General features: G+C 45.6%; 1 protein-coding gene across 5 annotated transcripts in view; it reads left to right on the top strand.

Moving 5' to 3' along the window:
• The first annotated feature begins 922 nt into the window (after positions 1 to 922).
• ITSN2 (intersectin 2) overlaps positions 923 to 26,671 on the top strand; it is a 225,262-nt gene continuing 199,513 nt past the window's right edge. For 3 of the 5 annotated variants that reach the window (XM_068280241.1, XM_068280247.1, XM_068280245.1), the window contains exon 1: positions 923 to 1,012. The gene's annotated coding sequence lies outside the window, so the exon portion shown is untranslated. Of the gene's footprint in view, positions 1,013 to 19,030; positions 19,088 to 26,671 lie in introns of those variants that run through there. The other 2 variants (XM_068280248.1, XM_068280244.1) reach the window with 2 other exon arrangements.

Here is a 26,671-nt window from a genome sequence, read left to right on the forward strand (position 1 = left end):
GCCTCCTTTCGAGGGCGTACATTTGAATACGGCGCTGGTAGACTTGGGCGCAGGATCCAGCTGTTAAATGGCTGGTCCTGCTTCTGCACAAGTCCGGGGCGTTTTAATTACTATTCCCCCTCCAGGCCGACATGGATAGTGGGGGAATGAAATAATTCGGCTTCCAGCGATTGCTGGAGGCCGAATTATTGTGTTTTTTAAACAACTTCGGCTCCGTCTTCTGACGGAGCCGACCTTCCTCACTGAGCGCCGCTATAGACTGATTCCCATTACAGTCTATGGCGGCGCTGGCTGCGCCCACAGCTAGCAGCGCTGAAAAGCACTGCTCCGTTTCCAGGGACTGTTGAGCTGTGTGCTCAACAAGCAGTTACCAGGCAGAAGTAAGCAGTTATCAGGCAGCAACAAGCAGTTAACAGGCAGACGTAAGCAGTTACCAGGCAGCAACAAGCAGTTACCAGTCAGCAACAAGCAGTTAACAGGCAGCAGTGAACAGTTGAGAGAGTTTAAGAGGCATTTCACTGCCTATCAACAGTCAGTGGAAAGGAGTCCTAATTGTGCTGCATATCATGTCATTTTATGTGAGAATAATCATTAATCACAGGTTCTCTTGAACTTTGCTTCTGCAAGCTGGAGCTACAGCCTAGCACTGCCTACAGTCATCATTGCATCTTTTGCTGACGTTTCTGCAGCACAGCTGGGAAGAGCTGCAGCCTTCCTCAGCCTGTCAAACGAAACACTTCTGCTCTACTGGCAGCTTCTCCATACCCATTTACCCTCAGCATCTGTCAGCTTCCCGCCCGAGCTTATCTGCAGCCGGAGCCTCCTCGCTGAACCTGCAGATCAACGCTGCACCTGCCTGCGCCCTCCCGCTTTGGCTGTCAGCGTTGTACCTTGTCATTGGGCAGCAGGCGGGTGACGCAAGTGACGCTGCGCGCTGGGAGCTGGTTTGTCCTGTTCGGCTTGCTGTAGAGGTGTACGGGGCAGGAAGAGGAGAGAGCTGCGCTGCTTGGAGGTTTGTGTGTGCTGCGGGGGGACATGTGTGTGTGTGTGGTCTGTAGCCTCTAGTAATGTCTGTCTGTGTGTAGTGTGCAGTAGCCTGGCTGTGTAATGCTATGCATAGTGCCTATCTGCTGTACACACAGCAGCCTGATCCCTGAGCTTCCCCGCAGACATGACAGTGGTGCAGGGGGTCTAAGCTGCAGGTCCATGTTCTGACACAGAGAGAATCTCATTACTGAGATTATTCTGGAGAAATTAGTGATTCAGTGTTCTAAGCTGCCTTAATCTCCACTGTCTATTTTAAACTCATCACCTTGCCTGGTTCCTAATCCTTCTGTTTAGGATCATTACTGCATAGGGTGCCCAAGGTAATGCTTAATCCTAAGGACTAGTTCAGATGGATGATGTCCATCTCAGGCGTTTAACGCGATAAATCCACAAGTCCGTATGGAATTGCACACTACCATGGAGGTGCTAGATCAAAGACACATGTAAAAGAATCCAGGTGATCCGCACACTCAATATGAACCAAGTTCAATGTTTTAATTAAAGTTAAGTGACACATTCCATTCCATAAACCAATGAATCGTTTCGGGGCCCCCTTTGTCACCGTTCTGTGTTTGTTACCTTGACAAAGGGGACCCCACGGGGCCCTGAAACCGTTGGTATATGGAATGGAATGTGTCACTTGACATGAATTAAAACATTGAACTTGGTTCATATGGAGTGTGCGGATAGACATATGACTGTGGTAGGAATTAGATTGTGAGCCCCTCTGAGGGACAGTTAATTGACGAGGCAATATATTCTGTACAGCACTGCAGAAAATGTCAGCGCTATATAAATACTAAATAATATACTGTAGATTACAGTCCAAACTATTGGTCTTATAGTACATACTGGTAAAATTGTACAGTCAGATGGTGTGTTTTATGACCAACTCGACACTAGTCTAGCTTAGGGGACTCAGCAAAAAAAATCTCATAGGGAGATTTTGCTAATGTGATTGGGTGGACAGCACCCTCTCGAACTGCCAGCTTTCAGATAGGTTTTAAGCCCCATCTACACGATACGATTCTTTATACGATTCAATTACGATTCTATTTACGATCCGATTAAATCCAACATGTCCGATTGGGATTCGATTCGATTCAATTCGATTTGCCATTGTTTTGCAATGGCAAATAGAATTGAATTGAATCGAATCCTGATCAGACATGTTGGATTTAATCGGATCGTAAATAGAATCGTAATTGAATCGTATAAAGAATCGTATCGTGTAGATGGGGCTTTAGCTAACTACGCCCACACTATGCGGCCAATCATAACGCTTCGTGCTGTAGCGGGCGCTGTGATTATTCCCTTTGAGGTTTACTGCTTGGTCCCCTGACCTAGACCAGAGCCCTCTGCTTTCCTAACCTAACCTGCCCTGACTGATGCCTAAGCTATGTTACCACATGTTCACATCTCTGCGTTGTCACAGATCATGTTATAATGTAATTTCTACAGTACATTTCTATGCTGTGAAAATAACATATGCGTCTTAACATGCACAGTGTGTTATGTTTGCATTGTACATGGGCATTATGCAATGCACATATCAGTTGTGTTTTCAGATGCTTATTGCATATACTTAGTGTGCAGTACCCGTTTTGCAACCTACTTATCTCATGTTCTGGATCAGAAGAGGTGTGTGTGTTTGGCTGGGGTGCTGCTGCTACGTCACGGCTGGGTGACATTTGCCCAGGGTTCCAGATGCAGCACCAGCAAGACCTGTTTACAAAAAGTAACCTCACCTTTGTCTACAATTTAGGTGATTGTTAGCTGCTGACAGCGAAGTATAACCGAAGGGAAGAGGTAGTGCGGTATTAGGGAACCTCTGTAGATACGCAGGCAGAGAGCGCCTGGAGATATTGAATACAGTACCTCTCCGAGTTGTATCAGTTACTGCAATTACTATTTGTTTACTACATCTACTTTGCTTATAATATGCGCGGAAAGATTGTTCAGAAAAGCATTTTTTACTATTGAAAACAGTGTAAATTTAGGCTGAGATAAATGCACTCTCATCTTGTGTTAAAGAGAAACTCCAGTGAAAATAGTGTAGTAAAAAAAGTGCTTCATTTTAACAGTAATTATGTATAAATGATTAAGTCAGTGTTTGCTCATTGGAACATCTTTCCTTTTCCTGATTTACATTCAGACATTTATCAAATGGTGACATTTTTACTGCTGGCAGGTGATGTCAGTGGAAGAAGATGCTGCTTGCTTTTTTTGCAGTTGGAAACAGCTGTTATTTCCCACAATGCAACAAAGCTCCCACAGTGTGATGTCGGCACCATGGTCCCCCCCCCCCCCCCCCCCGATGATCCGTTTGAGAAAAGTAATAGATTTCTCATGGGAAAGGGGGTATCGGCTACTGATTGGGATGAAGTTCAATTCTTGGTTATGGTTTCTCTTTAAGACTGATGAGATGTTTCTCTCTGACATCCGTTTGTGTTTAGAGAATTATTTTGTCCTTGCTGCTGTAATGCAAATAAATTGCTTCCCCAATTAAAATGTTCCTAAGAAGCCGTAATACAAAGTTTTGATGCCTACCTAGGGCTTTCTCCAGCCCCATAAGCTCCACTGAGTCCCTCGTCGTCTTCCCGATTGCCTCCATTCGGCGCATCCGTGGCCTTTCTACTTGATGAACCTTTCCTGATTCAGTGACTTCACTTATTTTGAGCTGTGCCAAAATGTGTGAGGACTGGCGTTTCGCATCCTTGACTTAAAGAGGAGCTGTCAGCCATACAATCTCAGAAAAAAACACATATATAGGTAGATAAATACTTGCTCTACTTACATAACATATGTATTGCACTGCAGTCCACTGGACTCTGGTGGTCCCAGCGCTGCAACGGTAAGCTTGAGGGGGACAGGGGTATAATCAAGAGGCTTCCCTCTACTAAGGTGAGTATTTTTTTTATTTTTTTTTTAAGCTTACAGGTAATCAGAATTAGGCCTCGTTCACATCAGGGCCGTTTCTGTGCGCTTTTTACAGCGCACTGCCCTGTGCGATCAGCAAGGTATTTACTTTCCCATGTAACTAAATGTAGCTGGTTCACATCTATGCGCTGCGCTGAGCAGCGTTACAGAAACGTAGGGTTGCATGCATTTCTGTGCGTTGAGCTGGAAAGCGTACATCCATGCAAGTGAATGGGTACGCTTTTTTAGCGCATAGAAGCGCATGCGTTTTTTACCCCTAATTGGAGAAAAAAATACATTTACATACAAAAACAAAGTTTTATTGACAACTGCTGCTGATACAACAAGCAAAACATGCTTTAAAGAAGCGCAGCGCAACGCACAGAAACGCACACTAAAGCGCGCACAAGCGCATGCGTTTTTACCACGCGCTTTCACACGTTTTTCAGCGCAGCAGATGTGAACGAGGCCTAAACCTGAGATGTTAAAAACACATGGATTTATGCTTGCCTGGGGCTTGCTGTAGGCCCTAGCCTCACTCAATATGCATCCACTCCCATCTGTTTGCCTGTAGTCAACCGACTACTGTGCATGTGCGACCCTGGTTGCACGCCTCCTTGCTCATGTTCCCATGGCCGGGAGCGTCCTACACAGTTAAGGCCTGTAACTGCCCATGCACAGAACGCTTCTGGCCAAGAGAGCGTTCCCAAGGAGGTGTGTAACCAGGGTCGCGCATACGCAGTAGTCCCCGACTTTACCGGTGGTATCTGCGGGAGAATGGACAGGACTGGAGCCCACGGGCTACAGGGAGCTGGAGGAAGCCCCAGTTAGGTATAAAACCTTGTGTTTGTAACAGGGCTGTGGAGTTGGGGCAATTTTGGGCACCAGCGGATCGTTCAGAAACAGCCTTATCAGTCTGCTGACAGTGCGTACACACGCGCTACTGTCGCCTGAAAGTCCGCCCCCCGCGGGAGGGTCTGACGGAGCCATTTTGGGTACCCGGAGTTGGAGTCGTGGTTTCATAAACTGAGTTGGAGTTGGAAGATTTTTGTACCAACTCCACAGCCCTGGTTTGTAAAGACTATAATTAGGTACACTTTAGGTTCTCTGCAAATCTGACCAGCAACATGATCACACATAGATTGTCATGGATGCAGTGGTTGCTTCTGCCCCTTTTCTCCGCCTACACTGTGATATCACTCCTCATCCATCTTAAGGTGGCCACACACCATACAATTTTTTGAAAAATATCTGTTCAATTTAAGAATTGCAATCAATTTTTCTGATTATAACATTTCAAAAATATGACCAATGTACCACACACCTATGTTCAATTTTTCCCGAATTATGTTAAAAATGATTGGAAAATCTGAGAAAATTGCTAGGGTGTGTATATTAAAAAACTGACAATCTAACACACACCATACCATTTTTAGAAAGATTGAAGAAAAATATCTGGCATTCCAGATCAATTAAAATAGAAGAAAACGGGAAATCCGATCGGATTTTTCAGTCGAATGATCGTTTTTATCGAATTGACGTAAAATCGGATCATTTTATTGTCTCGTGTGTGGCCACCTTTAAGAAAGGAGAGCAAGAAGAAATCCTGTACAAAGGGCTGCACCACCAGTTAGAAATGTGAAAAAAGCTTTATTACATTTTCTGCACAAACATTATAAAAACATTTAAAAGGATACAAGGGCTGTACCCAACAAATCGCCACAATACAATAAATTGCGGAAACAAATCACAAATGCCTCACCTCTTAAGTCTAAAATGAGCCCTAATGGCTGCCACAAAGGTTTACTCAACGTGGGTTCATTGAATTGAGCCCACCATTGTGTACATGAGACCCGGGTCTGGGCTAGTTTGTAAAAAGTATGAACCAAGAGATATCCTATATGTACCCGTGAAGTGACAGATAAGAATAGTGCTAAGATATGACAATATGCTCATGAACCATAATAAGTGGTAAACATAATTGAAAGTGACCAGTGCATATAAGGATCACGGATACCAAATAATTAGGAGGTATACATACATAGCCCAAGACAATGGATGGAGGCAGCCATGGAGTGAGGGTGGAGGGAGGCACACAGGACGCTCCACGTGTGCCATGGTTCAAAAAAGACCACTTCCTCAGGAGCAGTGTATTGTGGGTAAGAATCTGCTTATAAACTAAAATTGCGAGGAAGCCAGCCCGCTGATTGGGCGCCTGGCTTGTATGGGCAGGAAGTCGTAATCCAGCGTGCGTGTAGGCACAGCTGCGTGCGCATAGTAGAGCGTCAGAAGAGGGGTGTGACAGATGCAAATGTATGGCCGCATGCGCATCTCTCCATATAAGTGGAGCGCACATAAATGCGGAAATACGTTACAACAAGTGTAAGTGAGAAACAAGGAAGTCCGCACCCTCCCAAAAAAAGGTGGAGCGCACAAGAATGCGGAAATGCACTACAATGGGCATAGGTGAGAGGTACGGGGATCCGTATCCTCCCCCTACTGTGCATCCCCCAATACAAATAGAGCGCTCATAGATACGGAGGTCCTATTGCAATGAATATAGGTGAGAGGTACGCATCCTCCCACTGTTGTAATCCAGAACAGAGCTGTCTGTTCCCACATGCGCAGACCATATATAATTGAATGAATACTACGCTATCTTAAGATATAATATTACTTTATGCTGCCCAAACAACAATTAAAAAAAGAGAAAATATTTAGACAAAACATGAAGGCAAGCTTAATACAATACATTATAATACTGAAATTGAACAGGGATCATGCATATACAATAATTATCATAATTTTCAAAAAAGGCATCGCCAATGCAAGTAAAGAGTGTTGCAGTTTTACATGGAATACACATCGCCGGTGGCACAGCACGACAGGGGAAAAGGACCACCATCAAATAAAGGAAAAAAGGAAGAGGGAAAAGGGAACCCCCCCCCCCCCCCAAAAGGAGAGCTGCGGTGGGCACAAAAAGCAGCGTCCATGCACTACATGTATAAGAGACATATGTCTCTTGCATAATGGCAATTGAGGAGTGAGAAAATCACATATTTTCAAATATATACGAAGAGCAGAAGGCGGTTGTCACAAATGAATGATCAGTTGTTCTTCTATGAGCCAAGGTGAGGAGGGATTCGCATGAAATTAGCCGTGAGCAGATTCCCCAGGTCCCAGAGGATCTAAATGAAAATTTACGTCAAAAATAGTATATTTATTTGAGTAAAGCCTTTATATGTAATTCCTAATGAGAAGAACCACATTGGGAGCAATATAATAATAAATCACTAAGGGTGAACACCAAGTGCCAAATACATATGTTAAAGAATGGCCTGATTGGCCCCTCACCTAAGGCCAACCAAAGCCACATCCCATAAACCTTATACAGATATAGTGTCTTGGTGTATCGTGCACACAATTATATATAGAGTGACATACGACAAATAATTAGGTGGCCATGGTCCACTCACCAAGGACCACCCCCACCACACTTACATCAAGTGAAAGGGCGTGTCAGAAAAATCTGCGCTTACCTTCGCAGCTATTATACTAAAGTGCAAAAAGTGTATGTGAATAGAACATGTGCAGTGTCATAATGGTCTGCGCTTACCCCCGCAAGGCCATGTTCCTACAGAAGGAAAACTAGTATATTATAGAAAGTGATAACCCATCCATATGTGTGTGCACCAATTGTCCTAAGAAGTGCACCAATTATCCTAAAAGGTGGTATCCCTCATTGGTTGTATACTTACCCAAGAAATGGTTTGAAGGAAAATTCCTCATTAAGACCTCTAGGGGCTCTGCTCCCCATTTGGTAAATCCATCTCAGTTCTCTTTGTAGTAAGAGTTTGGTAATATCACCTCCTCTGGGGCCGATCTTTATACTTTCCAAGACTGTAACATGTAAGCCTGCTGCTCTCCCCTGATGGTGGAACAGGAAGTGTGAAGCAACACTTGTAAGTTTTTTTGTGATTTAAATGATCCCTACTTGCTAACGAGATATTTGATAAATGTTGTTGCACCCTCTTTCTAAGCTGATTGTTTGTCTGTCCTATGTATAGTTTATTACAAGGGCATCGCAAAAGGTAAATTACACCACTTGATCTGCAGTTATTATATTGATGGAGCTGGAAAGTTTCTGTTCCCAGGGCATTGGTTACTGAGTAAGTGGGAGACATATACTGACAAACGGAGCAGTTACCACATGGATGGCTACCCCTCAGCCTATGGCCAGTCCCCAAAGATCGTGTAGATCTCTGGTAAAAACTGTTACATACTATATCCTTGATGATTTTTGCTCTCCTACAGCTCATTGAGGGAAATGGTTTTAAGGCCGTAGTTAGGTGGCTATCAGACAGTAGAATGGGCCAATGTTTCCGCAATCCCTGTCTGATGTCAGACCACTGGTTATTATAATTAGTGATAAAACGGATGGTCGTGTTATCATTTTTGACTTTTGGACATAGTAAATCAGCTCTATTTGCCTCCCTCGCTCTCCTGTATCCATGAGCAATTACCTTCCTAGGATATCCTCTGTCTTGTAGACGCTGTGTTAGATCATGAGCTTGTTGCTGAAAGTCTTCTTGTTCTAGGCATTTCTTTCTCAATCTGAGGAACTGACCAGTTGGAAGATTCGTTTTTTGATCTGGTTTATAACAACTTTGGAAGTGTAGTAAACTATTGGTTGCTGTTGGTTTGCGAAATAAATTGAAATGAACATGATTGTCCTCCCCCATTGTTAAACGGAGATCCAGGAAGTCTACTTGTCGATCTGAAATATGAGATGTTAGGTGAATATTCAAATTATTATCATTGAGTAAATCAATAAATTCCTGACAGGATTCAAAAGAGCCATCCCAAAAAAAGATGTCATCAATGAAGCGATGCCAGCCCAAAATGTGGGACTGGCATCGCTCCAAAGCAGGACCAAAGACCACCTCCCTCTCCCACCATCCCAAAAACAGCCCAGCATATGAGGGGGCACACCGTGCCCCCATTGCTGTGCCAGCAACCTGTAAATAAAATTGGCGATCAAATGTGAAGTAGTTAAACTTTAAAATGAATTCCAAAAGTTGTAATATGAAAATATTCTTGGTATCCTTTAAGGTGACCACTAACAATACAATTTGGCGAACAATCATTTACGAACGATTATTCATATGAGCGATCGGAAATTTTTGTTTGAACCACTAATGGACAAAAATCTCCTAACCAATCCGATCAGATTGGCGACATCAATCCGGAATTCGGATTGATTTCATTAATCTGATCAGGTTGTTTACTAGATTTTTTTTTTTTTCATTTTTTTTTTTTTCCCATTAGTGGTCACAAACAGTTATTTCCGATTGTTCTTTCGAAGAATCGACGATCATTCAGCAAATTTAGTTAGTGGCCACCTTTTACCCTCGTCAATCTGTCTGTTCATAGCGTTGATCAGTGTGTGGCGGGAGTGATGTCACAATGTGGATGTGGAGGGCGGAGGCAGTCGCTAGCGCTGGCAACACCAGGGAGCGCTGTACTATACTGATTAGCATCTGGCAGTGGTACAGCCACTGTGTTGCGTGGCACTGTGTTGAGTTTATTTACTCTTACAAGGTCCCTTTTTTAATATGAGCTAGAAAAACATACCGTAATTAACTGGTAGGGCCCTGGAGACTTCTAGTACAGGTCTCAAGGGGCAGTAAGAGAAATGGAAAGGTCGTATATGCAGTGTTTCTTATGTTGCTAGATGTGCTAAAGTAGTTGAGGGTGTTTTAAAACATGCTTACTCTTAAACATAGCTCAATTGAAAAGCAATCTAGCCAACTCTGTAGAATTCTCTGGCTTGCACAGAGCTGCATTGTATACAGAGACTAATGTCTTTTTATTTGCAAGAGCCAAACAGAAGTTGAAATGTATATAATGGTTTGCTGTACTTGGGACCTTATGATGTGGAAAGTGACTAATGACCACTTTCTTGGGTGAAGGAAGTCAGGTTTATTTAGGCATCTAGGCCTCGCATACCTTGAAGAACAGGCACATGATCAGCTCTGACATTTCAGTGTTCTCCCCAGAATTTCTTTCCAGCCGGGGGGCAGGAAAAGTAGCCGGGTGGGGTGTGAGGGGGTCATGCAGGGACGGCACAACTCTGCTTACAGCGTAAGAGAAGCATGAGGAGGCGAGCCGATGACAGCCGGGTGCTCCCCAAAATTAGCTGGGTGGGGCACCCTTCTAAAAGAGTCTGGGGAGAACACTGTATTTGTGAGCCTTGTCCAGGAATGAGGAGAGCAGGATGTGTATACCAGGACAGGGTAACACCACACCACGGAGATGAGCGAAAACGTAGTCCTGAAGTTTGGATAAGTTACCACTGGGAGTTACTGTGTGGAGAAGAATTGAAATACCCCTGAACTGAGAGGCACATGTAGGCTGCCATATTCATTTCCATGTGCCAGTTGCCTGGCAGTCCTGCTCATCGTTCTGGTCAGTAGTGTCTGAATCACATACCTGAAATAGACATGAAGCTAATCCAGTCAGACTTGAGTGAGAAACATCTGATCTGCATGCTTGTTCAAGTTCTGTGGCTAAACGTATTAGAAGCAGAGTATCAGCAGGATAACCAGGCAACTGGTATTGTTTAAAAATAAATACATATGGCAGCCTCCATATACCTCTCTCTTCAGGTTCCCTTCATAACACTATGGCCTCGATTCATAAAAATGTGTTTGGTGAAGTAAATCAGTGCGGAGAAACTCAGCGCTCGGTATTTCAGACTTCTGGGTGGGCATTCATATAATGTTGCCAGTTGCGATAGCAGAGCGGAGATTTCCCGCTGTAGGCTGTCGGGAGCCTTGTGGAAACACAGGAGCTGGTTGAGTTCCTCAGTGCGCAGCTCTCTCTGCTGCTGCTTGGGAGGTCTGTCCCATTGACTTACACATACTCCGCACGCTTCTCGCCACATCAGAGGGAGTGGTATTTCCCGTCCGCATACCGCTTGCTCTAATTTTTATGAATAAACCTTTTGTTACATTTCCGCCTAGAATCGCTGCATAAGGCGGTGATTTATCACTCTGCTCCGGAATGTCAGCTCCGCATGCGGAAACAGCCTTTATGAATACACATTTTGTTCAGTGTTCGGTAAAATCGGCTGTTTTTAGCATTTCCGCATGCGGGAATGCTTTATAAATCGAGGCCTATGTAGGGATGGAAGCATGGAATGAGCTTCTCACCGTTTGGCATATATAAGCAGAGCTTTGCTTTATGAAAAACGACAGATGTTCTTCCAGTTCCCTATAACTACAGAGGCTGTGCTTTGCCTCAGAAAAGCCTTATAGGGTGCAGAGGGTACCTAAAAGGACATCATAAGAAAAATATGGGAATGCAAAATCCCAATTTTACAGAGTTAACATGTTTCCTGTTTCTTTCTTCGTTGTAAGAGATAAGAATGCAGGCCTCTTAATGAGACAGGCCGGGTTCACATTAGGACGCATCCGCCCATACGCTTGCGTTCTGCTCCGTGAGCGTATCGGGAACGCAAGGTCCCGACATGTCGACCGTCCGCTCCGCCGGAGCGGAACGTAGCAATGTGAACTTTACCATAGGAAAAACACTGCTGCGGCTGCTGCGTTCCGCTCATCGGAGCGGAACGTAGGCTGAAAACCGCCTAATGTGAACCGAGCCACAGTGGTCCTGTAGTTGGGCTGTAGTAAGGGCCGTTTTCCACTAGGTGCGTTTTTTTTTTTTTCATCTGAAAATCTGATTGCGCCTGTTTTACAGATTGCAACAACACTGTGATTACTATGTGCATCCCGGTTCTGTTTTTCTTCTAGTGCAATGTGTTTTTCCCTGAACCGCAATCGCCGGCCTGCACGATTTCTGGTGTGTTTGCTCTCTTATACTAGATAGGTGTGCAGGAAAATTGCATAGCAATCGTACAGCAATGCAATTTTTCTTCTGCAATTCCGGAATTTTACCGGCAAGGTTTTTTTTTTTTTTTTTTCCCACCCGTTGTAAATTTGCAAACGCACTGCAGTCTCCCCGTACAACTGACAAATCACAGTGTAGTCATGGTAGTGGAAATGGAAGGAAATGTGATCGCATTGCGGTTACCCAGGTGGTCGTGTTTCCTAGTGGAAAAGGGCGTGGCCATACATCTAGCAATGATGGGCAGATTCAATAAGGAGTCAGATCTCTCTGTGATTGAATTTGATCAGAGAGATTTATCGACTGCCCATACACCGCAGGCCGGTTTCTGATCAATTTCAGCATGACATTTTCCTGGAATCTGCCTTGTGACCCTTCCTTGCCACACCTGGCCTCCTCTCATAATTGTTTTGTGTTCCCCCTTCCTGGACACTCAGGGGTTGCGTGACAGTTAAAGTGAACCCGAGGTGAGTGATATGGAGGCTGCTATATGTATTTCCTTTTGAACAATACCATTTGCCTGGCAGCCCTGCTGATCTATTTGGCTGCAGTATTGTCTGAATTACACCAGAAACAAGCATGCAACTAATTTGTCATTTCTGACAATATTGTCAGAAACACCTGATACTCTGCATGTTTGTTCAGGGTCTATGGCTGAAAGTAATAGTCAGAGGATCAGCATGACAGTCAGGCAATTGGTGTTGCTTAAAAGGACAGCCTCCATATCACTCACGTCGGGTTCACTTTAAATTATAAATGCATGGGTGTTGGGGGCGGCGCTATGCAAAAAGACCCTGTTGATGCACTTTGCAGCAAAGTCATATTTTTGACGTTTTTCCCAATGCATTGGGGTGCGGCTGGAGCATCATATCCCCACCGCAACACAAAAAATAAGTGACAAACCAGCTTAAAGGTATACATCTATTATCTTTTTTTTTTTTTTTTCCCTCACGGGTGCTTTATTGATGTAGCTAACAGCACCACAAAAAGATAGTCCATTGCAGCCATGTTCATCAAGCTTCTGGGAAGAACTTAAAGGGAAGGTCTAAGCAAAATAAAAAAAATGAGTTTCACTTACCTGGGGCTTCTACCAGCCCCATGCAGCCATCCTGTGCCCTCGTAGTCATTCACTGCTGCTCCGGTCCCCCGCTGGCAGCTTGCCGACCTCGGAGGTCGGCGGGCCGCATTGCGTACATTTTTACGCATTCCCGCTAGTGCAGGAACATTAACACATACATTTTTATGCGTTGGTGGTGCAACGCGTAAAAATGTACGCATTGAACCAGTAACGTGTAAAAATGTATGTGTTAATGTTCCTGCACTAGCGGGAATGTGTAAAAATGTATGCAATGCGGCCCGCCGACCTCCGAGGTCGGCAAGCTGCCAGCGGGGGACTGGAGCAGCAGTGAGTGACTACGAGGGCACAGGATGGCTGCATGGGGCTGGTAGAAGCCCCAGGTAAGTGAAACTCATTTTTTTTATTTTGCTTGGACCTTCCCTTAAGCTTCACATCTGTTTTAAGGGGAAATCTGTAGTGGGCTCATGAAGGCACTCATGTTGTTGTAGTGGTGCTCTGTGTAGTATTGAGCATGAGAGGGCGAATATGTTCTGCACAGGAAAGTGGGGGCTGTAAGAAGAAGTGTGAGGACCTGCTACAATGAAGCATTGGTGTTTATACAGGTTATGGCAGGAGTGAACAAAGCCACGCTGTAATTAGGGCACATGAGTCATCTGTGCTGCATTTCAGAAGCTGGGCTGGTTGTTGAAAATATTACAGAGATAAACACCAGCTAGAAAGGCAAAACATTCCAAGTGCGCTTGACTTTCTATTTCTGGACTGTTGATGGCTGTATCCCTGGCGTAAGAATCGGCCTGCGGGAGAAAGCTGCTTCCATTGTGTCAGCGGAGCCTGGCCTGAAGAGAGTCAAGGTGCCTGGAAGTGGCAAAAAAAGTTTGCACAAGGCTGTTGCAAATTGTACTGCCTGTCGCCCATTTGTTGGTAAAGCAGCATCTTGATTTGCTATGGTGGACCAAAGCAGAAGAAAAAATGTGATAGAGCAATCCTGACCTGGATTTGTTAACTTTTGTCTGGTGCGCATCCAATTTTAATTGGCCAATCATTGACAAATTTTACCACCTCCATGAAGTATGAGAGCTTACCTACACCATCTGTTCATGGTATTCAAAATCTGTTGGTCCTCCTACTACACGGAGGTGGGAAAATTGGCCAATCAGAAAAAGGTGTGTACCAGGCCTTTGTCAGGAAGCACACTTATCAGTTTTGCCCCTTTTTTGTGTCTTTTGCGGCTTGTGGCTAAAATGCGCTCTTGCCATTGATTTGAATGGCCTGCTTGGGAATTGCATGCTGTTCAGGTTTTATTATATGCACTATGCCAATTGCCGTGTGTCCACAAATAATTTCAGGTGCCGCAGCTGTTGCACTTGGCGAATTAAGTTGATTCTTCTCCTTCTTCATTTGCGTTCACATTTTTGCCACGATTTAAACTCGGGCAGCTCTCTTTCTCGCATAATGTGCCTGTTCCAGTTTCCAATGTCTTTCGCCACATCCCCAAAAAATCGCAAATGAATGTGGAGAATCTTTTGCAGAAAATGCATTTTGCTGAACCCTGCAAGCCTGGAAAATGCCTGCACCATCGTGATGAATGTGCTCCCTGCCTTAGGCCAGAAACCCACTAGGAGCGAATTTCTGAGCGCTTTGCGGTTTGAAAACTCTTGCTTATGTAATGCTATGGGTGTGATCCCATCTGAGTGATGTGATTTTATAAAAATCCCCCATAGCATTGCATTAGCGAGAGCTTTTTCAAATCGCTAGTGCTTAGAAATCGCTCCTAGTGGGTTTCTGGCCTTGGTGCTTTTCTTCACTGTGTGGCTTTCCGATCACAAAGATGATTGCTTTACCAGACATATTGGTGCTTTCTCTCCACTCTTTCCTTTGCAATGCAATGTGCTTGCTGCACTTTTGGTTCGATTGCCATTCAGTGCAATTGAATTGGAATCTTCAGTCAAACCAAAAATCAAACTAAAAACCGCAGACTCTGTAATCAAGGCTGGCCTGTTCATATGACTACGCTATCAAGTTCCTGTAAATTTGTCAGTTGCTCATAGCAGAGGATATACAGTAGATTGTGAGTAAAGCTTGGCTATACATGGTTTATTTTTTAATTGTTTTACTCTGCCAGTAATCTATTGCCTCTAACGTGCCACAGAGCAGTTTTTGGTCACTTGGTGAACTGGTAATGATAGTTATGGCTATAGCTGCTCTCAGACAGTAATTTGGGAGCCATCAAAAGGAGGAGCTCAAATTAATATAAAATCCGAGTAATTTGGTGATTTCATCTTACCCCTGAGTCCACGGCGGCTTGGAGGAGGAATGGTGATTAACGCCGCCGGGACTTTTGCAGGAGCAGGGTGAGCTGTTTTTTTCGGCTTTACCCTGCGCCCAAATCTCCCAGCTCCTTAATTACATGCATGCCATTGGCATTGTCAGCAGGCGGGGGAGAAGCGCTGGGGGATCAATAGGTGTGCAACGTTGTACTGCATCAAGCCATATAACATAAGCATTTCCATCAATTCTCTATCAGATTCTGCCAAAACCTAATATAGATCAAGTGGACAAGGTGGCTGTGTCAGCCACTACTAAGCCACTGATTTTCTAATAGGAAATGTTCTAGCTGCTTGCAAGATGCAGACAATTTTTGCCTATTTGAAAGTCATTACTGTTAAGGGGAAACTGGGAGGCGTGAGTGAGAGGACTTATTGTGAACCTGAGGTGAGAGTGATATGAAGGCTGCCATACTGATTTCCTTTTAGGCAATACCAGGTGCCGGGCTATCCTGCTGATCCCCTGCCTCTAATACTTTCAGCCATAGAACCTGAACAAGCATGCAGCAGGCCAGGTGTTACTGACATTATTGTCAGATCTGACCAGATTAGTTGCATGCTTGTTTCTCGTGTTATCAGACATTGCTGCAGCCAAATAGATCAGCAGGACAGCCAGGCAACTGGTATTGCTTAAAAGGAAATAAATATGGCAGCCTCCATATTCTTCTCACTTCAGTTGCCCTTGAAAGTGAACCTGAGGTGAGAGTAATATGGAGGCTGCCATACGCATTTCCTTTTAAACAATACCAGTTGCATTGCAGTCCTGCCATCAGTAGTGTCTGAACCACAACCCTAAGGGCCCATTTCCACTATCGTTTTTCGCATGCAAATTTGCATAGCAATACAAGTGAATGGGACTGTTTCCACTTGTCAGGATTCCTTTGCGTTTTTCTGTGCAGAAAAAAATCGCATGGCAGAGCCATCAGAATTCGCATACCGCTATGCGAATCGCATACAATGTATTTAATAGGAAATTCGCATGATGTTTTGGTATGCGAATTTTCATGCAAATTCGCATAGGATCAATGGAAAAGCACACCAGCATTGCCATGGTTAAATTCGCATACATCGTCATCCATGAGAATTCGCATGAAAATTCGCATGGACCCGCATGCGAAATTCGCATCCGCATGCGAATTTTTACCGTGGCGATTCGCACTGCACAAGTGGAAATGCAGCCTAAAACAAACATGTCCCCAATTGTCATACTTGAGTCAAAGCAATTGATCTGCATGTTTGTTCATGGTCTATGGCTAGAAGTGTTAAGCTTCATCTACACGGAGCGATCCGGCGGCTCGATTAGCCGCCGGATCGCCTCTTCCGCATCCCCGCGCGTACCTACAGCGTCCCAGCGCGTGCGTCGGATTCGATCCGCCCTCGTCCCCGCCGGCGCCGCTTATCTTCCGCTCGATTCCCTACCATTGTCCCCTTGTGGGGAACGAGCAGGGAATCGGCAGTGGGGAGATCCGTCCTGTCAGATCTTATCAATCGACCCGCATCAGCGGCTTGATTGATAAGCCAAATCGCCGCTGGATCGCTACGTGTAGACGTAGCTTTAGAGACAGAGGATCAGGAGGGGACAGCCAGGCAACTTGTGTTATTAAAATGTAAATAAATTTGGCAGCCTCCATATCCTTCTTATGTCTGAAGCAACATGTAACATGATGAGCTAAGCCGATTCACATAATGATACCAGCCCTACTATGACATTATTTGAAGTCCCTGTTTTTCAGTATAGGTAGAAATAAAACGAATTATCTTGAAGTCAGGCTTGTATAGTAGCGTCTTCTCAGTCTGTCGGAAGGTGGAAGGAGAAGTTTCTTTTGTGGATTGGTTGGTGGTGATGGTCACAGGCAGTAGTAGGCAGAGCCGTGACCCGCAGTGGAGAATCGCATGCTATGAATAAGCAGACATACATTATAGTAAGGGTGGATGGATCACCAGTTGGTGAACATTCCTTTACTGCTGCCTTTAAACGGTAGAACGTTGTGTACTTGGCTGCTGACCTGAAGCTTCGCTGTGTTTGTTTCCTCTGATGCATGCTTCAGGTGAGCAGACCAGCTTGTGTTGGATTGTGATTTATGATGTATTTGTCTAGCAGGCTTTCACTGTCAGTGTTATGATGTGCCATGAAACCAGCCATGGTGGGGATTGTGCAACCTTGGGTTGTACGCAAGTCTCCCTGCATCTTGTTTTTCAGTTTATGGTTCATACAAATTAGAGAAACAGACTTTCTTTCAAGTGTGGTGTCTGATGTGGTTAGGGTGTGATCTGATCAGCAGCAGAACTGCATGTGTATTGCACAGATGATTTGGAGAAATGAGAAGGCACCAGATTTCTATTGTTTACATTCACTTGCAGCATTAAAGGACACCTGAAGAGAGAGTGAAATGAATGCTACCATATGTATTTCCTTTTCAGCAATGCCTGGCGTCCTGCTGATCTTTGTCTGACTCACACACCTAAAACAAGCATGCAGCTAATCCAGTCAGACTTCAGTCAGAAGTAACAAAGGGAGGTCCGCACACGTTTGTTACTTTGGATTACTTCAGCCACTTGGTGCAGCATTCCAAAAGTGAAGTGAAACGCAATGTGCGATTCTTTCAACTTATCGACTTCAGTCAGAAACCTCTCCATGCTTGTTCAGGGTCTATGGCTAAAAGTATTGGATGCAGAGGATCAGCAAGACAGCCAGGCAACTGGTATTGTTTTTAAAAGGAAATAAATGCAGCATCCTTCATATCCCTCTCATTTCAGGAGCAGTAACAACATAATTTAGAATGCAGTAAATCAGTTTACCCAGTGGTGTAGCTAAGGAGCTGTGGGCCCCGATGCAAGTTCTACATTGGGGCCCACCAAGCACTCTATGCATAACAATTGATACGGCGCACCAAAATCTGCCACTGGTAACTACGGTACAGTGCCAGAGGTGCAAGAAGGGAATGGGAAATAGCTTGTTAATGATTACCACTATTCAAAGCATCTGTAGAAGTGATTATTATAAGCTCAGGACCAATAGAGAGCTAATACTGTAGTTGAGGAAGGGCCCCGATGCGATAGCAACCTCTGCAACCCTTATTGCTACGCCCCTGAAGTTACCCATTTTTACGTTAAAAACTTGTTTCAGTACCAGAAACACTTCCTATAACTATATATTCCTGTATATTGTTATGCAGCCCTGCCCTCCCATTGAGGCTAGGCCTAGGCTATTTATTATGCTGGCAACCAACCCCCCACCCCCCCGAGCATTCTGGGAGACAGCTATATTTTCCGCTGGCTTTAGAACTCTGTAAATGAACATTTCACAGAGATCACCTGGCTGGACTAAAGTTGTTGCCACCTGTGATACATTTGTAGAGGAAAGATATTATGGTGGGCAAACACTGACTGAATAATCTTTAATAGAATATTGTAAAATATTCATTCTATTATGCTATTTTGCAAGCTCAGGGTGAACCAGAACTCCTAGGAGTGTGTAAGGGGCTGAAAGAGGCCAAAAAGCCCTCTTATAAAAAGTGCTACTATGCAAAACAGCAGTTTGCAGCCTTAAACCAGAAGGTATTTGCAATTATTCAGGATGGAGTGAGGTCTGAGGTGTCCCACAATGCATCGCTGCTAAATATGCTACTCATCCCTTTGTTGTCCCTGATGGCTAAACACTTTTTTTTTTTTTTTTTTTAACTACAGTTCCTCTTGAAGCTTTGTGGCCATTGTCTTCACCCTCACCTAGTTACCTCAGTAACTTTACACTAACCACATTCACAGAGGCAGCCCTCAACCACTTCATCTCTCTAATACCTGTATAGTGGAGGTGAGTGTGTCTGGTGAGCTGAACAGCTGCTGTGATTTCCAGTCCTGCTTTGTATTTGGTCCGAGTTGTACTTTAACAGAAAGCTGTAATATGAGAAGCGCAGACCCTTCACAGTATGCATGTTTCCAGGCTGTTGTGCTGACCCCACAATTTACACCTCGAGTCACTGATCCATTATGAGTCTTCAGATCAGATGTTTTTCAGCAGCTGCATTCTCACGACTGGCAATGGTCAGTGTGATGCTAATAATTGTGGATTCTATGCAGAGTACATGCAGATTACAACTGCCTATTCAATCCAGCTAAATTATCAGAACATGTTATGACTTTATTTTGTTCAGCGGCCTACGTCATGACCTGAAGGCGCCTGCAGAGGGCGTCAGGAAAAGAAGGTGCTTGCAGTGCGGAGGGCGTCACGACCTGAAGGTGCTTGCAGTGCGGAGAGCGTCAGGACAAGAAGGTGCCTGCAGAGGGCGTCAGGACAAGAAGGTGCCTGCAGAGGGCGTCAGGACAAAAAGGCGCCTACAGAGGGCGTCAGGACAAGAAGGCGCCTACAGAGGGCGTCAGGACAAGAAGGCGCCTGCAGAGGGCGTCAGGACAAGAAGGCGCCTGCAGAGGGCGTCAGGACAAAAAGGCGCCTACAGAGGGCGTCAGGACAAGAAGGCGCCTACAGAGGGCGTCAGGACAAGCAGGCGCCTACAGAGGGCATCAGGACAAGCAGGCGCCTACAGAGGGCGTCAGGACAAGCAGGCGCCTACAGAGGGCGTCAGGACAAGCAGGCGCCTACAGAGGGCGTCAGGACAAGCAGGCGCCTACAGAGGGCGTCAGGACAAGCAGGCGCCTACAGAGGGCATCAGGACAAGCAGGCGCCTACAGAGGGCGTCAGGACAAGCAGGCGCCTACAGAGGGCGTCAGGACAAGCAGGCGCCTACAGAGGGCGTCAGGACAAGCAGGCGCCTACAGAGGGCGTCAGGACAAGCAGGCGCCTACAGAGGGCGTCAGGACAAGCAGGCGCCTACAGAGGGCGTCAGGACAAGCAGGCGCCTACAGAGGGCGTCAGGACAAGCAGGCGCCTACAGAGGGCGTCAGGACAAGCAGGCGCCTACAGAGGGCGTCAGGACAAGCAGGCGCCTACAGAGGGCGTCAGGACAAGCAGGTGCCTGCAGTGCGGAGGGCGTCAGGATAAGAAGGTGCCTGCAGTGCAGAGGGCATCAGGATAAGAAGGTGCCTGCAGTGCGGAGGGCTTCGGGACCTGAAGGTGCCTGCAGTGCAGAGGGCGTCAGGATAAGAAGGTGCCTGCAGTGCAGAGGGCGTCAGGATAAGAAGGTGCCTGCAGTGCAGAGGGCGTCAGGATAAGAAGGTGCCTGCAGTGCGGAGGGCGTCAGGATAAGAAGGGCGTCGGGACCTGAAGGCGCCTGCAGAGGGCGTCAGGACCTGAAGGTGCCTGTCCTGAAGGCCTCTGCCGAGGGTGTCGAGGACCTGAAGGCACCTGCAGAGGGCGTTGGGATCTGAAGGCGCCTGCAGTGCGGAGGGCGTCGGGACCTGAAGGCGCCTGCAGAGGGCGTCGGGACCTGAAGGCGCCTGCAGAGGGCGTCGGGACCTGAAGGCGCCTGCAGAGGGCGTCGGGACCTGAAGGCGCCTGCAGAGGGCGTCGGGACCTGAAGGCGCCTGCAGAGGGCGTCGGGACCTGAAGGCGCCTGCAGAGCAGCAGTGCATTGGGAGGACAGAAATGCTGCTTAGATGTAGTTTAAGGGCTGGTTCACACGGGCGTCTGCTGAGCTTTTGCTTGGCATTGCGTTCAAACGCCAGCGTTTAAAAGCTAGCTTTTGAAAGCTTTTGAAAAGCGTTCAAGGCTATCAGTTCTGGTCTCTGCTATTGTTTCCTCGCGTTTACTGCCTCTGAAAGCAGCATGTTGCTTTTGAGACTAGATGCAACGCTGGGATCTACTGCCAGGCTTTCATGAAAGCCTGCAAAAGCCAGCTCTAAACGCTCCCATTCACTTGCATGGGATGGCAGTAGATCCCAAAAAACGCTGCGTTAAACGCCACAAAAACGTCCGTCTGAACCAGCCCTAAAGGTGCCCATACATTATCCAGCAGAAATGCTGTTATTTTGTTTCAGTAAGAACTGTATGAATCTTATGCTGGGCACATACAGATCAATTTCCCATCTAATCAACTGGTAATCTGACAGGAAGTTGTATGGTGTGTATATGTCCAAACTGCTCCCGATAACCAGATTGATTTTCCCATAATAAATTTCGCAAAATCGATCCTGTTATCAACATGTCGGAAATAATCATCCGATTCTCATTAATTGGACAGGAAATTGCATCGTGTGTATTGAGCATTGGAGTGCCGGAAGTGAGGCCATCCTTTCCTGCGTAGTGACACATGCTGACCTGCTCCTACTTGTTGCATTGCTGTCACCCGCTGTCTCTGCTCCGGTACTGAGAGGGTTAACCGGCAGTACATAACTTAATGCATGCTCTGTTTACAGCTCGGAATTGCAAATGAGGACTGCTTGTTTCACATAATGCTTTTTCTATTAAAACCAGCGCGCTCCAGTGGAATGTGCTGCTTATATTATCAACCGGAGCTGCAGCAAATTCCAGGGGGGATCTCTTATTATAGAACCTAAGGCAAAGGTATGTGCCATATATATTTATAGACAGCACCACGGAATATGTTGGCACTTTATCAGTCAATAGTAACAATAGACTGTGTGTGTATGTATGTGTGTTTTTGCTTTATATACAGTACATGTTAGAAAATGACTGCATGTCCTAGACTTTATATGATAGACATCAGGGCAGGTGGTTGGTTGTGCTTCTGAGTTGCAGTAGTGAGGAGACAGTAGTGCTATGTAATGGCTGGACATTCACCTTAGTGGCATACTGATGTACTGGTTGGTTCATTGTCTACTAGTGAGCTGCATGCAGTGTATGCTGAGCAGGGTATTCCTGGGATGTCAGGAACCTGAAACTTTCCACCTACTCTAACCTCCCCCATGCCTTTTCTTTAGCCCTATCATCGCCCTCATTCTGCCTGACAGTGATATTAATATCTTACAGATCGCTACTCTCGGCAGTTCTAGTGAACGAGAATCAAAACGCAATAATTGGAAAAATGCTGCATGCTGAGGCAATAATCGCAAATGCGCCACAGTCGCTGCAGTGATAGTAATCCCATAGGAATACTTGTGCAGTATTGTTTTGCTGATCACCGGCGATCAGCAAATCGCAGGCAAAAGGTGCCCGAGTGTGAATGGGCCCTAATGCTGGGTACACACTATGAGATTTTCTGGCAGATTTACTATTGGATCGATTATTTCCAACATTTCCGATCGATTTCAGAACAAATTCTGATAGAAGTGAACAAAAAAAAACAGTTGGAAAATGATCGAAGATTGAACGGAGATCAGATCGGACATGTCAGAAATAATCGATATGACAGTAAATCTGCCTAAAATCTCATAAGGCCTGATTCACTAACCGGTGCTAACCTAGTTAGCACGCCTAAAGGCTTGCTAACTAGGGTGCTAAGTTGTTAGCACGCACCAAACTGAATCAGATCGCGCGCAAAGTACCGCGCGCAAAAGCCGGTGAGCGCAAAACGTTGCATCGGGTGCGACAAACGGCGCACCCAATGCACCTATAACGCCACATTAGGTGCGCCTTAAATGTCGCACCCATGCACCGTTTAGGGCGCATGCAATGCGCCTTTATAGGCGCATCAGGTGCGCCGTTTTCGTTTTGCACGCGATTTCTAATTGGCGTGCGCAGAGGATTTTTAGGCGTGCTAACAGTGAGCACCGCTTTGTGAATCAAGTCCATAGTGTATCCCTAGCATAAGGGTCTGCAGTGTGAGAGTTATCTGAAGTAACGAATTGACCTTTTACTGATCCCACCTCTGTTGCGCCTCATCCCATTTGAATTCCTTACATAGCAAGCTCTTATCTGTGTTTTTTTCCATTCCTCCTGTTTACATCCTTTCTATTAGTGTTTTTACATTGTATGGAAGTTTAATCTGTATGCTCAGGATCTGACTAAGTAAATTCAAAAGCGTATCGCTTCTAGAAAAACAGAAATGTGCCTTTTTAAAACAGACGGTGTTGGCGATTATTCAGGTTGGAGTGAGCATTTCAGGTGTCCCACAATGCATCACTGCTGAATAGCTTACAGGGACATCAAAGGGATGATTTGCATAAACACACCTCCAGACCCGCTGGAATGCAGTGATGTGTCAGCTTGTTAATATTACAGAACCAAACTAATCCAACATGCATACAGACTGTTTCAGATTGGTTGATCCTCATCGGCAGGGCCGGGCCGAGGCATAGGCTGGAGAGGCTCCAGCCTCAGGGCGCAGTGTAGGAGGGGACGCAGAATTCATTCAGCTGTCATTCCTTATTGTGTTTGAAGCAGAAAGAAATAAGAAATGGGGATACATGGCAGTGACTGCAAGCCAGATAACTAGAGATTAAGGTGTTGGGGGCCCTGGGGCACCTCTTAGTCTAATAGCAATCAGTGTGTGACAGCTGGGGTGGGAGGGATGGAGGGGCGCACTTTGGTGTCTCAGCCTTGGGTGCTGGAGGACCTTGTCCCTGCTCTGCTCATCGGTGCAATCCGGAACTCACTTCTAGAAACTACTGCTAGTGCAGATGAAGAGTATCACATACAGGACTCGACCTCTCTTCATATGCAGTGTTAAAGTTTATAAAGTTCTGTCACCAGTGACTTCTACAATAGAGGCAGCCCACTACTTCCAATCACATTCTGTTCCCGGGAGATTGTAAATGGAATTTGTAAGTTGGGTCCTGTGTTACACATGGTGAATCGTGGGTAAATTCATTTTGGACAATTGTGAATTTAGATATATAGCATAAACTGGGTTTTTGGCTGTTTTCAATGTGATTTTAGGGCTTGTTCACACTGAGCGTTTCGGTTTTTTTTTTTTAAGCGATGGCAATTTTAGAAATTGCCCTTAAAGCACTTGTGCAATGATTTCCTATGAGAGTGTTCACATGTGCACATTTCTATTTTATTAAAATCGCAAACGTGCTACATGTACCATTTTCTGAGCGTTTCTGCTCAATGGCAGGCATAGGGAAAATCACACAGCGCCTGAAATAGCACTTTGAATTGTGATTTCTTGAGAGCTTTTAAAGAGAATCTGTAACATCAAAATGTCCCCTGGGGGGTACTCACCTCGGGTGGGGAAAGCCTCCGGATCCTAATGAGGCTTCCCCCGCCGTCCTCCGTCCCTCGGGTCTCGCTGCAGCCCTCTGTACAGCGGCGACGTAAATATTTACCTTCCTGGCTCCTGCGCAGGCGCTCTGGTGGCTGTCGGCTCCGAAGTAGGCGGAAATACCCGATCGTCGTCGGGTCTGCTCTACTGCGCAGGCGCAAGTCTCCGGCGCCTGTGCAGTAGAGCGGACCCGACTGAGATCGGGTATTTCCGTCTACTTCCGAGCCGAAAGCAGCCACAGCGCCCCCGCTGGAGCCTGCAAAGGTAAATATTGAACTGATAGTCGGGCCTGTCGCCGGCTGTTTGTAGGGCTGCAGCGAGCCCCCCGTGGGACAGAGGACGGCGTGGGAAGCCTCATTAGGATCCCGAGGCTTCCCCCACCCGAGGTGAGTACCCCCCAGGGGATCTTTTTGATGCTACAGAGTCTCTTTTTAAGAATAAATACATTGTATTTATTCTTTTCTGGGTCAAAGAGTTCACTTCCTGACTGACGGCAGGAAGTGACTTAACTAATCCCTCAGCAAAAGCGCTTTTCTAAGTGCAAAGCGCAGTGAAAAACACTTGGAAAAGCGCTCTATAAATCGCTCCGTGCTTGCGATAGCGCTGACGATTTATAGTGTGAACAAAGCCTTAAAGTGTTTTAAAGTACAGTAGCTGGATAGTGCACTGGTAAGGCAGATGTCTTTGATGTGGGATTTCAGCCCTTTGACCAGGGTTCGAATCTCACCTTTAGCCAGAACAGAAGGAGCCTTTGGGCAAGGTTCTCTCTAATGATCCTGGTTGCCCATAGAGCACGCTTTAAGCGGCTGCAGCTCTGGTGCTTTGAGTCCGCCAGGAGAAAAGGTGGCTTTCTGTGGGCGGCAGATTTATTCTGCGTGCGATTCTTTGGAGATTCAGAGGTTTTCTGGTTATGTATATTACACAAGCATGAATAAAAAGTTGGTACAGCAACAACGTAGAAATGAAAACGTGCAGTGGGAACTCACGGTCAGCACTAGGTAAGACACACAGTGCCTTCCCTATGACATAGTCCGTATTAGAGCCATACACCCAGACAGGTCAGGCCTCTCCAGCCGGCTGCTGCTGGAAGGTATGGGAAAGAGCTGCCCCTAGTCTAATGATTAGCGAGAGTGCCGGGGAGTCCATATGTCTGGCCGGGTCAGGGGTTAATAGTGTGAGAACCACTAAAACAAAATGCAAGCTATATTTTCCAGCAAGGCTTTCTTTCCTCTCTGGTTTCCATGCATGATGAAATAATTACATGCCTATATAAAAAGGTGAATATCGATCAAAATAAATATTTCATGGACACTAGATGAATGAAGCATCCGTCAGTACTCCACCTCCCTTCCCATTCCCAAAACATGCACTTCAGTGGCTATCACTTTTGTTTTAATCCCTTTCCTGCCAGTGGCCAGACTATCACCTCATGACTATGACACAATATTTTTTTTTTATGATAGATACTTTTGTTGTTTAATTTCACAGTATTGTATAAACTGTTATAAGGGCTCTTTCACATTAGGGCAGATTTTCTGCGTTTCAACGCAAAGGATAAAGTTTGCGTTACCCAAGGTGAAATGAAAGTCCATAGACTTTCATTTTAGCTTTCACATATAACGCAGCCTTTTTGTGCGTTGCGTTACACTGCACCCAGGCGCAGTTTTTTAGCCAACGCTAGCTTTATGCGTTACAATGTTAGTCAATGTAAAACGCACACTATGCGCGTTTTTAATCCGTTAACGCAGGCAATCAGTCCCAGAATGCAACAGAGGAACAATGTAGAAAGTTGACAACTAAAAGAAAAAAAAATTACCTGCGTTTTTCTATGTGCAGTAACGCATTGAAAACGGATTAAAAACGCACACTCACTGCAGTGCAACGCATATCAAAACGCAGTAAAAGGCATACAACAAAACGTATGCTTTGAGCGTTCTCCAACGCAAGCTCTGATGTGAAAGAGCCCTTAGTAGACAAGACACTTTTTTTTTCTCTAAAAGTCTCTTTATGGGGAAGCAGAGACTAAAAGCGTCTCAGGTTCCATACTTACATGGGGCTTCCTTAAAGGGAACCTAAACTGAGAAGAATATGGATTTTTCCTTTTAAAATAATACCAATTGCATGACTCTCCTGCTAATCCTGTGTGTCTAATACTTTCAGCCATAGCCCCAGAACAAGCATGCAGATAAGGTGCTCTGACTGAAGTCAGACTGGATTAGCTGCATGCTTGTTCCAGGTCTGTGATTCACCCACTACTGCATTGAAAGATCAGCAGGACTGCCAGGCAACTGGTATGGTTTAAAAGAAAACATCCATATCCCTCACAGTTTAGGTTC

This window comes from Hyperolius riggenbachi, chromosome 4 (assembly GCF_040937935.1).
Source record: "Hyperolius riggenbachi isolate aHypRig1 chromosome 4, aHypRig1.pri, whole genome shotgun sequence".
Taxonomy (NCBI): domain Eukaryota; kingdom Metazoa; phylum Chordata; class Amphibia; order Anura; family Hyperoliidae; genus Hyperolius; species Hyperolius riggenbachi.